This window comes from Oncorhynchus kisutch, linkage group LG26, assembly GCF_002021735.2.
Source record: "Oncorhynchus kisutch isolate 150728-3 linkage group LG26, Okis_V2, whole genome shotgun sequence".
Classification (NCBI taxonomy): domain Eukaryota; kingdom Metazoa; phylum Chordata; class Actinopteri; order Salmoniformes; family Salmonidae; genus Oncorhynchus; species Oncorhynchus kisutch.
Window position 1 is genome coordinate 15,900,436 of NC_034199.2, and position 12,368 is coordinate 15,912,803.

Consider the following 12,368-nt stretch of genomic DNA (forward strand, 5'->3'; position numbering starts at 1 on the left):
GCTGATATATCAAAGTGCTGTACAGAAACCCAGCCTAAAACCCCAAACAGCAAGCAATGCAGGTGTAGAAGCACAGTGGCTAGGAAAAACTCCCTAGAAAGGCCACAACCTAGGAAGAAACCTAGAGAGGGACCAGGCTATGAGGGGTGGCCAGTCCTCTTCTGGCTGTGCCGGGTGGAGATTCTGACATAAAGTCACTGAGCTTTTCAATACGGGCCATTCTACTGCCAATGTTTGTCAATGGAGATTGCATGGCTGTGTGCTTGATTTTATACACCTCAACGGGTGTAGCTGAAATAGCCGAATCCACTCATTCGAACGGGTGTCACATACTCTTGTAGATGTGCATTCATAACAAACATAAACACAATGTTTAAATTCTGTACTGTAGACAAACCCTGACCATCTTTCTATTTGACTCTTTCTGTCAACCTTTTTTTGCTCAATTATTGCTGTTTTTTTGTGCAGACTTTTAAAAAACACCTCGCCCTAAAAAACATAGCGAGGTGAAGCAAGAAAGGGATGGGGGCGGGGGGATAAGTTGGAAAACAGAAAGGGTGTTTCTTAATGATATCCCACACTGGTTACATGTGAGTGCTCTGGAGAGTTGCGGTTTTTCTTTTTTCTCTGTGGATGCTTGTCTTTCATCTTGAGAACCTGTCTCTCGACCCTCCACCCCTCCTCCTTTCCACTTATCCCTCCCCACCCCTTGTGTCTGTTGACCCTCCTGACCCTGAGCTGGTTGGTTTAATACTCAACTAGCAACATAATAATCTCTCTGTCTCTGTCTCTCTCTCTCTTTCTACGTCTGTCCCTCTGTCTCTCTACATAACTATGTCTGTCCCTGTCCCTCTGTCTCTCTACATAACTATGTCTGTCCCTGTCCCTCTGTCTCTCTACATAACTATGTCTGTCCCTGTCCCTCTGTCTCTCTATATATCTCTCTCTCACACACACCCTGTTTGCTGTATTTTGCTAAGAGGGTGCTTGATGGCAGAGTTCAAAGGGAGAGTGTGGGGGGGGCACAGCACTCAGGCAGTACACAGCCATCATGCTCCATTTAGCACACGCACGCACGCACGCACGCACGCACGCACGCACGCACACACACACACACACACACACACACACACACACACACACACACACACACACACACACACACACACACACACACACACACACACACACACACACACACACACACACACACACACACACACACACACACACACACACACACAAACACACATTCACACCAAAGCCTTTGAAACTGGCCTATGCTACCCTCACCCCTCATATGGCGTGTGTGTATGGGGGAGAGTGTGTTTATGTGACTTTGAGTTACTGCCTTTGTGGTTGTAAATACAGGTCTAACAGTACGAGACAATGGTTAAATCCATTGAAAACAAGTGGTTCTGCTTTCAGCCTACACACCAAGTTACAGTAATGCGTTCTACAGTCAGTGTGACAAAACCATGAAACCTTCAAAAAGAACAGCTTGAAATCCTGATTCCGTTCCAAACACTTTGATTGAATCCTGTCAAGGTTTAGATAAAGATGAATGCCCCGTAAATCTAGTGATGTGGAAACTCAAAGCATTGCACTTTCCTAGGTAAGGCCCCTATAGCCATTATGAACCTCTCTTTCTCCTCTCCTCTTCTTCCCTCCTCCCCTCTTATCTTCCTTCTCCTCCTCCACTTCCTCCCCCTCCTCTGTTCTCCTGTCCTCCTCCTCTCGCCTCCTACTCTGCCCCCGTCCCTCTCTTGCCCAGCCCTTGTGCACGGAAGTGGTTCCTGGTTCTAGTTAAAGCGTCTGGTCCCACTTTGTTTTACTGGGCTTGTGACAGGGCAGACTTTCACAGGGCAGACTGCGGTGCCGTATCATCTTGCAGTGACTGAGAGGGACCATAGCCTCACAATGGGCCTCTTTGTCTAAAGAGCCCTTATCTTCTCAGCTCTAACTTACCCCTGCTCCACCTCACTTTACACGTCACCTACATACTGTAGACCAGTGGTTCCCAAACTTTTTATAGTCCCGTACCCCTTCAAACATTCAACCTCCAATGTTGTTTTTTTGCCATCATTCTAAGCCTGCCACACACACACACACACACGATACAATACATTTATTAAACATGAGAATGAGTGTGAGCTTTTGTCACAACCCGGTTCATGGGAAGTAACATAGAGCTCTTATAGGACCAGGGCACAAGTAATAATATAATAATAATCAATCATTTTGCTCTTTTATTTAGCCATCTTACATATCAAACTTTATTTGATGATCGAAAATTGGGAAAAACTCACCACAGGTTAATGTGCTTTATAAAGGGTGACATAAGCACTGCTCTCTCGTTCAAATACACACGCACGCACACACTATAAGACAGCCTAAGACACCAGTGTAATTACCTCTCAGTGAGGCAGAGATCAGGGTGTGTGGTTTCTATTAGCAGGCATTAACCTCAAGAGTGTGGAAAGTCGCCCAGCCTAACCCAGGGTCTCTGTGTGAGTGAGTGAGTGAGTGAGTGAGTGAGTGAGTGAGTGAGTGAGCGAGCGAGTGAGTGTGTGAGTGAGTGAGTGAGTGAGTGAGTGAGTGAGTGAGTGAGTGAGTGTGTGTGTGTGTGTGTGTGCAAGAGAGAGAGAGAGAGAGAGAGAGAGAGAGAGAGAGAGAGAGAGAGAGAGAGAAAGAGTGAGAGACACAGACAGACTGACAGACAGACAGGTTTTTTAAGGAGCTCTATTCAGCTTAAATGTAATTATAGGGCTTATTCCTTCTCCTATTGTTCCTCTATGTCACATGGTCACAAGGAGTGAGGCTTCACATTGGTAGCACATCTGGGCAACATTGTGTCAAAAGAGTTAATAACACTGAAACGTGTCCTGGCTTGTAAGGGTTATTTTGAGCTCTGTGTCGGTCATATTAATGTTAGACAGCACATAGCCTCGTGGAAAACCAGGCCCTAAATGATAAGCCTGGTGATGTCCATGGCACACAATCAGCTAGAAAAGGGTGGGAACCCGGTGTAAATCAGGGACGCCACGTACCACGTCAAACCAATGAAATGCCTTGCTTGGGCGGAGGTGATCACTAGATTAGTGTCATAGGTGCAAGTAAGTATGGCCATGAAATCGCCCATTTTAACCCCATCAAAATATGCTGATGTATGCCGTGTTTGTTGTGAACCGTACCACTGTAACAGGAACAAACATAACCTTTTACAAGGTAAATCATATTTATTGTGACCGGACTGCACACTGGCTTTAGACAAGATAATGGGACCTGTCACGCTGACTGATGGGTTTTCAAAAGCAATATGTGGCTCCTGTCGCAATCTTCTTCTCAAACAGAAAAGAAGTGCCAATGACGTGGAAAGAATCCGCTGTTTTGTGAGGGAAAGAGAAAATTCTAGAGTTTGAACAAAACGATGTGTCTGGCGCAATCCACAGAAGCACCAAAAGAGTGTTTGTTCAGGAAAGCACTGAGAGTCCAGCAAGTCGAGGCTTATTTCAGTGACCCGGCCCCCAGCGGCAGACGACCAGCCGCCAGATATAGGAAATGAACGGCTACAAGCACCGTTTTTGGTGCATAGTCGGCTGTAGGTGACAACCACGAAAGTGATCACTGCGTAGCTAAAGCGCTCTACCTTCGAACAGCATAACGATCTACAGCTAACGTTTGTCAATGCAATCGGCCATGCAGCTACAGGTGAACTTTTGTTTGATTGCTTGTTTGTTATTTCAATATTAATCATTACACTCTTGATAGTGGAAAACAGTGTAGCACAAGTCCTACAGGCTCACATTTGTATGCTATACATTTAATTATATATTCAGCTGATCAGAGGGACAATTGTAGCCTATTTATACAGTTTTTTCCCCCCCTCGACAATGAAGTAACTGATAAAGCCCATTTCGCATGGCACATTTCACAACGTTTATCATTGCAAATCTGTCACATAATACACGATGACAGTCTCAGATATTAAAATTGTATTTCCCTTTTATTTAAGGTCAACAACTACTTCTAAGTCAAGGATACTTAGTGGTACTTTGGAAAGAATTGGTATATGTCTTCAAGATAATCGGTCCAGAGCAATACCCAAGTATTTGATGCAAGAACTGCGAACACCGTGTGCGCCTCACAAAAGACATCATCTAACATCAAGAGGCCCATGTCCAGTTTGCCATGGCACAGTGTGTCAGCAGGACTATTAGAAAGCAGATAGACCACATGCAGCAATTTGATAAAGACTGTGAGCTGAAGCCAGAGTCCGGAAAGCACTCAATCTCAGGTATATCTGAGGACATTAACCATATAGTAAGTGTGCTTCTTGATCAGAAGGTGTTTCATTTGACACCTGGCAGGTTCTACCCAGGCTTCCAGAACTTACTAAAAAAACTATTCTCTGGGCCAACACTGTGAGGAAAACCCATACCTTTTCTACTTTAAAAGTTGTGTAAAGTTTATAGTAGTGCACTTTGGTACTTATTTCACCCAATAAAGTTATACAATCCACTGAGCATTGAGGTTTCCAAATCTGGATTATTTATTGAAGTCAAGTGAAAGGGAAAAGTGAAAAATTCAAAAATGCACTTTATGAACAAGTAACCATGGGTGACAGGTCACATCTTGGCCCACTCTATACTTTAGATTAGGGTTGTAATGGTGACCGTATTACCATCACACCAGCGGTCATGAGTAATGTTTGGTCTTGGTACTTAGGCTTCTACAAGCACTGATGCTGCTGATGGTCATTAGTAGCCTGCCAATCTTGCTAACTGCCAAATAACGTGTTAAAATGAAGCATATTAACCTTCTTTATAACCAGTGTAGAGCCTAACTGGCAAGTTTGGGGAAGATCATTTTCACCATAATGCACCTTTATAATAAAGCATTACATGCATAATCACATTTGCGGTCACTTTTGAGAAACAGTGTTTTTCTGCAAACTGATTGCATTTTGGAACATTCACGCTTATAGCCTACTGCCATGTGCACATTGCTGCGCTTATAATGTGAAGAAATAACCTAATAGTTTATCAACATTTTAAGATAAACATTCTGATCTGTTGCATCAGCCTGGTTGGTTTTAAAGGTTTTCTTCATGCGAGTGGTTATATTAATTTGGGATCTATTGCATCCCACAACTGTCCCAGCATATGTTTGGAATATTTATTTATTGCACAGAAAGACAATTTGACCAATAGCGTAGGTTAACTTTTGTACGATGGGGGATAGTATTTGTATTTATTATGGATCACCATTGCCAAAGCAGCAGCTACTCTTCCTGGGGTCCATCAAAATGAAGGCAGTAAGTAGATTGAAATAGGCTAGTGCTTTTGCTGTTCGTTAGGCCTATTCATCTTGTTGCCTGAAGAAAAGTAGGCTAAATGTGGACAGTTCTTCTAATATCTTCAATATGTGCCTCGGAATTTCGATAAGGGGTGCGCACAGTTGCGTCCCCAATGTGTCTCTCTTCATTTGTAGCCTACTTCTTAGCTGTGAGAAGGAACTGCTTACGTGACTTGCATTGGCTAATAAGAATTGAGATATCCGAGAGAGCCTTGTGAGTGAGAGGTGCTTTGGAGCCTGGCAGCCAGGAGAAGGGAATTATAATTATTGTATTCAGCCCGAAGGCACAACGGCCACTTTGGCAGCAAAGGGCATGGATTTTTTAGGGAACGTTATGGCCACACAAGGGGGATGCTGCCTGGAAAGGCCTGGTGAGAATATTATCAAGTACTTGTCTAATTGTGAATGAGAGACTGATGAAGTGTGTGCAGCCTGCACAAGAAACAAATCAGAGCTCATGCCTTTCATGTGACTTTGGAAAAAAAAATCATCATTAAGAGTCTTGGAATGTGGTAAAAATACAAACTTATAGCCCAACGTTTGTAGAACAACTAAAGTTACATTAATAACTCTAAATGAAGCATATAGGAGGACCTATTTCTTTGTTAACCGCCCAACACAGATTAGCCACATGTGTGCACTTCCTTGGAAAACGTTTGGAGAAAATATCCTTTCTATTTTATTCAGCTATGTTTAATTGTATTCTTTATATTATAAAATAATAAAGAAAATTATGCCACAGAATTCTAAGCAAATATTGTCTGCTAAATGAACTAGTGTAGCCCATAGCCATATGGCATAGCCAGATCAGGACCTAACATGAGGACAACTCAGACAATTCTGAGCATTGTCTGAGTTGTGCTATTCTGCTATTCTGTTCTTCTGAAATAAACTACATTTTCTTCATATGATTTTTCTTTAGGCCTGTCAAAAAAAAAAGTTTTACTGTGATGGTGTCAGCTATTTTAAATGGATTTATTAGACTTTTTCAAACAGAGATGTTCCTAAGATCTGCATCAGTGGCTTGTGGGCTATGCATGGAAAGCAGGCGATGTTAAAGATGTTTATGTTAATTAACGGTGAAGTACCATGAGACCGGCAGTTATTTGCTTGACAATCACCAACTGTCAAAATGTCATGACCGCCACAGCCCTAGACGCAACCCAGTCATTCGTTCTTTATGTTCTGTTGCCATGCTCGCTGGCAACGTTCTTATCCCTTGCTTGCTACTGCATCTAGCCAGCTAGCTACAGCTAATACAGTCACAACCTCTGCAGCCAGAATAACATGAATACATAAAGTAGCTGTTCTCTATTGACATTCGTTTGGATACATCCCATAACAATAAGCTGATAATGCCCGATTTTGCACTGTTCATTACGAGGAGATCGCATTGCATATCAAACACTAGGCTAAAAGCTAGATAAATAGTTGGTTGCTAGCAAACCTGCCAATATGACAAGCAAGTAGAAAATGATCAGATGCTCAAAACAGCTGCTCAAACTAGAAACATGGGAAGATTTGACAGCATAGCGTCACTTGCAACAGTAGGACCAGAGAGATTAATCTTCATCACTCTTCATCAATCACCAGGTCAAATCTTCATCACTCACCGGGTCAAAAAATATGGCTCTGCAAAAACAAATCAATGCTAGCTAGCTACGCGTTTTCCTTGTTGGACCTGCGTTTACAATGTATCCAATTTCGATTTGATATACCATGGCTGTAAGCCAATCAGCATTCAGGGCTCGAAACACCCAGTTTTTTTATCAAATTTATACCACAGCATGTTTCTGATTGGTTAGAAGAGCATTCTAAAATGGACATTAAAACCTCTTTGGGCTAGACGTGCCGCAAGCAACCCACCTCGACAACATCCAGTGAAGAAATCTTAACTTCTTGTTAATCCAGCTGCTGTGTCAGATTTCAAAAAGGCTTTATGGCGAAAGCACACCTTGCGATTATCTGACAGTGCCCAGCACACAAAAGCATTAAAAACATTTTCCACCGAAAGTCAGAAAGTCAGAAATAGCGATAAAATAAATCCCTTATCTTTGAAGATCTTCATCTGGTTGCAATCACAAGGGTCCCTGTTACAAAACAAATGGTCCTTTTGTTTGAATAAGTCCTTCTTTATATCCCAAAAAAGTCAGTTTATTTGGCGCGCTTCATTCAATAATCCACCTGTTTCCCCTCGTTCAAAATGCATACAAAATTAATCCCAAACGTCACCAATAAACTTCGAAACATGTCAAACAACGTTCCTAATCAATCCTCAGGTACCCTAATATGTAAATAAATGATCAAATTTAAGACAGAAAATAGTATATTCAATACCGGAGATAAACCAAGTGCGTGCCCTCACCGGATCACGTCACAAACATTTTCCAACCAAGGAGTTGCATCACAAAAGTCAGAAATAGCCATTTAAAAAATTGCTTACCTTTGAAGATCTTCATCTTTTTGCAATCCAAAAGGTCCCAGTTACACAATGAATGGTCGTTATGTTCAATAAAGTCCTTCTTTATATTCCAAAATGTCTGTTTATTTGGCAAGTTTGATTCAGAAATACATCTGTTCCAACTTGCCCAACATGCCTACAAAGGAATGTAAAAAGTAACCTGTAAACTTGGTCCAAACATTTCAAACAACGTTTCTAATCCAACCTCATATATAATAGATAAAATTTCAAACGGAATAAACTGTTTTCAATACTGGAGAAAAACAACAAGGAGCAGCCAGTCATTCACGCACACCAAAATACTAGAGTCCTTCTGAGTGACACTTAGAAAGAATACGAATACTTCTGCATTAAGAAAAATGTAAAAACATTGAACAATTTCTAAAGACTGTTGGTTGATATCTAGTGGAAGCCGTAGGAACTGCAATCTGGTTCCTAATAATTAGGCTTTCCCATAGAGAAGCTTTGGAAAGTCAAATGACCTCAACAACAAAAAAAATCCTGGATGGATTGTCCTCTGGGTTTCGCCTGCCAAATCAGATCTGTTATACTCACAGATATTATTTTAACAGTTTTAGAAACTATCAAACTACCATGCAATTGCATATCCTAGCTTCTGGGCCTGAGAAACAGGCAGTTTACTTTGGGCACCTAAGTCATCCAAACTTTCGAATACTGCCCCCTATCCCTAAAATGTTTTAAGTAAAAGTCTTGCTACAAAGTTACAGAGAGCTAAACCAATAGTCTGCATGTGTAGAGGTTTATTGCGTCATGATTGCAAGGTGTCCCGATATCTTTTCCAGCTGTCCCAATATCTGCTTTTAATTAATTAAGTAATGTTTTACTGGGTGACTTACTTTCGCTTTTACTTCAGGTTTTTCAGTCATTTTCTATTAAGGTATCTTTACTTTTACTCAAGTATGAGAATTGGGTACTTTTTCCACCACTGGAAGTAGCCATTGCAACTCTGAGATTAGATGACTCATCTGCCAAGGCTGCGATGTTGTGCAATTTTATGTGTTCGGTGTCTGAGTGGTACATGTTGAAAAGCCTGTTTTCTAGTGTGTCGTCTGCTCCTGCTGGATCCACAGATTTCTCCCCAACGAAATGCTGAAAAACCTTGTTGTACAGCAAAGAACAGTCTTCAATTCTCTTACAATATATGACAGTCCTTGGGGTCTCAAGACCCTTTGACCCCAACTCTGTGAGCAACTATGAAATCGTTCCTAGAGGGTCAGACAACACCTTCTTCACTGCCAGTCTGATGTTGTCCCTGTCAGGACTTTTCAGCACCTCAACACATTGCTTCATTCCCAGGTGCATTTTAATTATGCTCTTCCTTGTAGCCTTGGAAGCTGTAGGTTTCACAGCCAATGCAGGAACTGGAACTGGTAGGAGTGACGGCAGCTTGCCAACTATTCCACAACACTTCCGAAAGCCACCTCCTCCCCCTGTGCCTCTCTGACTTTAGGGGAAATAGGATACAAAATAATTTTATGAAATGCATTAGTTGTCATAATAAAGGACTAAATAAAACTGGCTCAATGACAACATTGTTATGTTGAAGGTAAAGCATGTCCTTTGTGTTAATTGAAAGGAGTGTCATTTTAAGAGAAGGTCCAACATCATTTTATCTTATGTGATATACTGTATACTAAAACGCACAGAAATCTGATCAAAGAATTAGCAGGTTTCACACATCAGACACTCATTTTACAGGTCAAATAATAACAGGGCATATCAAATCATGTGTGGGCAATTAACATGTATACACATACACAATTAATACATACACATACACCATTAACATGTATACACATACACAATTAATACATACACATACACAATTAACATGTATACACATACACAATTAATACATACACATACACAATTAACATGTATACACATACACAATTAATACATACACATACACAATTAATACATACACATACACAATTAATACATACACATACACAATTAACATGTATACATATACACATTTAACATGTATACATATACACAATCAATACATACACATACACAATTAACATGTATACATATACACAATTAATACATACACATACACAATTAACATGTATACACATACACAATTAATACATACACATACACAATTAACATGTATACACATACACAATTAATACATACACATACACAATTAACATGTATACACATACACAATCAATACATACACATACACAATTAACATGTATACACATACACAATTAATACATACACATACACAATTAACATGTATACATATACACAATCAATACATACACATACACAATTAACATGTATACACATACACAATCAATACATACACATACACAATTAACATGTATACACATACACAATTAATACATACACATACACAATTAACATGTATACACATACACAATCAATACATACACATACACAATTAACATGTATACACATACACAATTAATACATACACATACACAATGAACATGCACACACATACACAATCAATACATACACATACACAATTAACATGTATACACATACACAATTAATACATACACATACACAATTAACATGCACACATATACACAATTAATACATACACATACACAATTAATACATACACGTACACAATGAACATGCACACACATACACAATTAATACATACACATACACAATTAACATGTATACACATACACAATTAATACATACACATACACAATTAACATGCACACACATACACAATTAATACATACACATACACAAATAACATGCACACATATACACAATTAATACATACACATACACAAAAACACATGGCATGCCGCCCATCCCACATACCGTAGCTGTAACCCCCCCCCCCCCCCCCCCGTGTGGACCTCGTTGACAGCCATTCCAATAAGACGCTCGCGGAACAATGATGTTTGAAGTGGCCATTACAATGAGCCATAAAAAGTTTCAGGAGTCCTGAAGACAATCCTGTACTCACTCTTGGCAAATTTCTCATCCTCCATCTCACTTTGACCCAGGTATGTGGCAGCAATTCCTTGAGAGTTCCAAACACAAACCTGATCCTCGAATATTGATATCAGTGGAGAAACTACTTTTACCATTGATTTCTCCACTTCCAATTTCAATAAATCGCAGACTGACGACCACACTTGATACACAAAACTTTACAATTGTTCTGCAAATGTTGCAAACTAGCCAGCATAAGGAACAACTTTGTACTAAATGGATCCTACCCGGTCTGAAAACAGTGATAATCATAACATGCACTACCCCCTTCAATGGGAGTGTGGGGGAGGGGTTCTTGAAATATAATATCCAATCAACATCTTGCCGCTGGGAGCCAGAGGATCATTCAAACAGGTTTTGCAATACAAAATTATCCATTCCTTCAAGGGAGGTGTGACGCAAGACTAGATAGCACAAAACTCAACAATGATATCTTGATTTGTTGTCTATGAGGGTAAGAGATGACAGAGCAGAGAAAGCAAGATGGAGTCATAATTATGACGGTCAGATTGAAAGACATTGAGAGCAGACTACTGAAATGAAGTGTCAGTGCAGTATCTTGTACAGTAGAGTGTCTTTGACTGCAAAGAGCTCAGAATGGAGTGTTCATTCATGATGGAATGCAGTGTTTGATTGCCTCAGGTCACCCTGTTGTAATTCTGTCTCTGTCTATTGTCTCTCTCGCAAACTGTCACTCGGCTCTTCTCTCTCACCATTTAGGAGTGTCCCTCTTCTTTCTCTCTCCATCTCTCTCTCTCTCTCTGTCTCTCTCTCTGTCTCTCTATCTCACTGTGCGTTGGCTGTGCTTCTGAGAGGAGCAGGAGACAGACTGGGTCTTTGACTTGGGCGGTGATGTTATCTCTGCTTCCAGCCCAGCCTCCCAGCACAGGCCACATATTCTTCTCCTCTCCACCGCCACTGCTCTCCTTTTCCGCTGCGCTCACTCACTCTACCTCCTGCTGTTCCTCTCATCCCGCAGACTCCCTGCCTCAATAGACAAATAAATATAAACACAGGAGAAAAAAACAGAGGGCGAGCAGAGGGAGCAGAGAGAGGTGTAGAGAGAGGGTGGGTGTTGGAGGGAGGATAGTTTGGTGCGATGGTTTGGTTTCTCTTTTCTCTTTCATCAATTAAAGGGGGACAACATCATCAAGGGGACCCACCACCGCTGTTGGAGTCGTTACTGCAAGAAAGTTATATATTACATATTATTCGTTACTTCTTTCAACAATAATACTTTATTTTACTTATTACTCCCTGGAAAATGTAATTCATTACATTACTTGTTATATTACTTTTCCGTTACACCTCAAAACTTTGAGCGTCCTCACCCAGTGTTAACACTGTCAACATTACGTAACGTAGGCGTATACACCAGCACAGGTAGCCCAATAATGACAGGTTCTACAATGGATAAGGGCAACATTTCCTTGCAGCAAACCCAGCTATAAGCTTGTTCGGCAGTTTTTGGGTTACAGCCTGTCCTCCTGAACGATCCAAATCGAGCCTTGGTTGTTTGGATGAGGTA